This window comes from Danio rerio, chromosome 2 (assembly GCF_052040795.2).
Source record: "Danio rerio strain M-AB ecotype USA chromosome 2, GRCz13ab, whole genome shotgun sequence".
Classification (NCBI taxonomy): domain Eukaryota; kingdom Metazoa; phylum Chordata; class Actinopteri; order Cypriniformes; family Danionidae; genus Danio; species Danio rerio.
The window spans coordinates 32,529,844-32,533,850 of record NC_141022.1 but is presented as its reverse complement, the minus strand read 5'-3'; the positions used below and the strand labels follow the sequence as shown (position 1 = coordinate 32,533,850).

The 4,007-nt window shown below is 35.1% G+C and overlaps 1 long non-coding RNA gene across 1 annotated transcript; it reads left to right on the top strand.

Annotated features, from left to right (window-relative positions):
• Positions 1 to 201: 201 nt before the first annotated feature.
• LOC147846387 (uncharacterized) lies at positions 202 to 1,961 on the top strand. Its single transcript, XR_015478597.1, has 4 exons — positions 202 to 272; positions 1,233 to 1,359; positions 1,536 to 1,621; positions 1,919 to 1,961. It is a non-coding gene; the product is annotated as an uncharacterized LOC147846387 (long non-coding RNA).
• The last annotated feature ends 2,046 nt before the right edge of the window (positions 1,962 to 4,007 follow it).

The following is a 4,007-nucleotide window of genomic DNA, read 5'->3' as shown; positions in this document are numbered from 1 at the left end:
AACTGTATTGCTATTGACTTCTTTTCAAGAATGTTTTTTAATATGCTCCCGCATACGTAGTGCATAAAACATCAAATGTACATGTTCAACACATTTCTGTCACGCTTAATGCCATTTTGTGCATTGTTACCCATCTGTAAAATAAAATCGACACTTCTCCTTTAATTCGAAGCAAACTAGCAGGGAATCCAACGTTAGCCTACTCTGCCCGGATGCTAACAGCAACACAGGACGGTTTCCATAAGCTCTGGAGAGTTTCTAAAACATATCTGGTGAGTAAATGAACATATGCTTACTTGTAAAAGGCTTCCTGACTGAAACATATGATTGTTTGTTATTCGTGTACGTTAATTTGGTTATTTTAAACACCGCGGCCCTTTTAAACTGGTTCATTCGTGGCTGTCCATATAACGTTAGTCCATAGACTCGCGTGATAACGTACGCTTGAATTATATTTAGTGTTGACAACCATTATAGTCGGAATGTAAACAGTAATGTCTTTAAATGACCGCGTTTGCACTTTATCAGACATTTAACGTTACAGAAGTCTCCCGGAAGTTGCGGGACTAACGTTAACGTTATCCCGCAAATGCACAGAGACTCCCAGATGCCCAAGTAGATGCCCGCAAATGAATGTTAATCTCCCGGAAATCGCGCGTCTCCCGCCCGATCATTAAACACTTTGCACACCCCTCTCCACCGCATCCCTCCCAGCTTTTCAGGTACGTCGCGCGCAAGTCACCCCCACCGCTCTTCAGGTACGTCGCGCGCAACTCATGCCATTGCTCTTCAGGTTCTCATCTCTCCCGCTACCTCCCGCAAATCAACTCCTTATCCCCCGAAAATGACTTTTGCCAACTCGGAATGTCTGACGTTAGCAAGTTAGGCTATTTATGTAGTCAGGAACATCTTAGTCAAGCTTTTTCTCCCGCATGATATCTGCTTAACTATAGGCTAAACTTAGCATGTACTGTACACAACATTTCCGTTTTATTAAAGACAATTTAGTGCGTTGTAAACAGCCACCTGTCTGTAAAATTAATCGACTGATTCATATTTGAGCAGCCTAATGATAATACAGGATTGATTTGTAGATTTATTATCAATAATCAACATCTGAATCAAAAGATATCTGAAAAAGTGTGAGGCATACTTTGTGATGTTCATTTCTCTTTTTTATCTGAAGGTTATGCATATGTGTTAGATACTAATGTGTTGTTGTTTTTTAACAGCCACAGTTCTCTATACAATAACACAAGACCCTGTGACGGTGGCTGATTAGAGATGGATGGTGTATTTCCAGAGTTGGTGGAATGATCAAGCACACCTTCTTGGTCATATGTGGTGATAATAATGAAGGTATGTTTGATAAAGTTCCGTATTTGTTTCACAATAAGCTGAGAGGGTATTAGAGCATTAGAGAATAACAAATGACATGAAGGTGATAAGTTTTGTATTGTGGGTGAACTGTTACTTAAATAATGTTTTGCTCTTTGCTTTGCACTTTTCCTCTTCTGCTTATCCTAATATTTTAGATTATATTTGGACCTGAAACATCTGCTAGACTCCAGGAAAGGTGGTGTCAATACTGGACCTGAAAGGGCCTAACAAGTTGAATCTGGTAAAGAAACACGCACGCACACACACACGCACGCACACGCTTACAGAAAACTGTAAGTTTATGAATACTTTTTACACTGTGGCCAATATTTTGGGGAAGTCAGCATCACTAAATGATATTAAAGATTTTAAGATCCTCTAAATTTTGCTCTAAGTGTTGTGTTAAATTCTGGATTCTGGACAGACAGCTGCCTGTTTTTCCAGTTCTAGTCATAGTGGTTAACCTAATTGTTTTTGGAGATTCCAACAGTGATATATGTGTTTTTTCTACTTTTCCATATCCTGTCACCTCAACCAGCTGGGAGAGTAAAGTTGTGGATCATCATGAAGATTTTTAAAAGGTGAGTTTAGATTTCTTGAATCTGTTTTATTTACTTTAAATATTCTTTTAAATATATCATAGAATTTGACTGCAATTTGTTTTCAAACATTTTTCATGCTGGAGTCTTAAAGAGTTCTTAGATGAGCATCACCCTATATCCGTGCATCAGGAACCACCAGACGAGCGATCAGCAGCTACTACATCGTCATGGATAAAAAGGTCATCCTGTGGCTGGGAAGCACTTCATTCACAGGACATGCTTGATGAGATTTCCTAGCTCCAGTTTGTTTTCACACAAGTTTACAGCATTTGTACCTTCATTTAAACTGCTGTGTTTGATATGGAGGAACAAGGAACACCAGAAGTGAAAGATTTGCACGCCAAGTTGTTTAAAATGTAATTTCAGAAGAAAAGTATACGTTCAGAAGAAAACTATGAGTGACGATATATTGAAGTTTCAAATTGCTCTGATGAAACATCAAGTTTGGACCAAAGGACTGAAACAGCCTTTTTGAGCACTGGTCATACATATGTTGTTGATACTGTCTGTACTAATAAAACATTTAAAGCATATTTGACATTGTTGCATTTTAAAAACTGAATGAATTGTTGAAGTTTTGAATGTTTTCAAATAAAATGTTTTTTATTTTGTAATTTACAGTCTATTTGACCTTTTTACCATATTTACACTCAAGAGAGTTGAATAAAATAACAATATATTACACCAGGCGGTGTTAAATATAGTTACATTTTTTAACTCTGCCTAGAGTTAAAATTAACCCTTACTTCGGTGTCAATGTGCCAACCCTTTTGAAAGTGTTGATTTAACTCAGTTTTGAGTGGACCCCATGAGACACTTTCAAAATGTTGAAATTAACACCCATAGAGTTGTTTTGGTCCCCCATATTTTGCTGTGTAAAAATGCTCTATTCGTGACCTATAACCACATTTTAATGTGCTTAATGATTGTATTTTTATACTTTTTTAATCATTATTATTTTTTCATTACCATATTAGGTATTGCAATATTTACAAACCAGTTATTTGAGAGAAGTTAAAATACAATTACTGTGCTGTTTCAACATCACCAAATAACTGTGTAATAAATGTTGTATTATAACATAATTAAATTATTATATTGTTGTTTTTTCCAGTTTTCTGTTATATTTGACACACCTGGTATCCGGCAATGTTCAAACTTTACAGTATTTTTTTTGATAGGATTGCAAAGATGTATTTTTCATTTGATACAGAGCCTTTAATTGTCATTTTTTAGGGATTTATAAACCATAAATAGTCCTCACTTTAGATTAGTTCACAATGAAGTTTCTGAACGATCTTAAAACCCCCAACTACTCTTAAATACAAATGATTTGTAAATAATGCAATCCTTAATTTAGTCATGAAAACACAATCAGTAACAAAGTACAAAAGAACAGTTATTAAGCACATTTAAATATGCTTATAAGTCAGGAATACAGCATTATAAACTGCTTAATAACATCCGTTAATGTAGTTAATGATTAAAAAATAATGGATTCACCATTAATTAATAGATGATTAACAGTGTTTAGTTTTTATAAAGGGTTACCCTTTTTATTGACAATCAATCAATCAATCAATCAATCAATCAATCAATCAATCAATCAATCAATCAATCAATCAATCAATTAATCAATCAACCAATCAATCAACCAACCAACCAATCAATCATAAAAAAGTATGGGTTTGTAACAACAAAAAAGTGCAAATAATGACAGAATTTTAATTTGTGAGTGAACCATTGCTTCATTTAGAAAGATATTTCAGGAGAATGTCTCTAATTGTATGCCATGAAAATCAGTGGTGTTTTAGCGGAGATCTCATAATTCTATCAAAATGCTTGACTAAACAATTTTTCATACTGTTCACAGAGCTAATTTACTGCAATATGCCTACATTTCTCTCACTGTATAACCAAATCCCAGCATTTGTAAGCACTGAGCAGCTGTAATCACACACTTACACCTGTGACTAAAATCAAGCGAGCACAAGAGCTCAAAGTTGACCTTTACTTCATTTATAT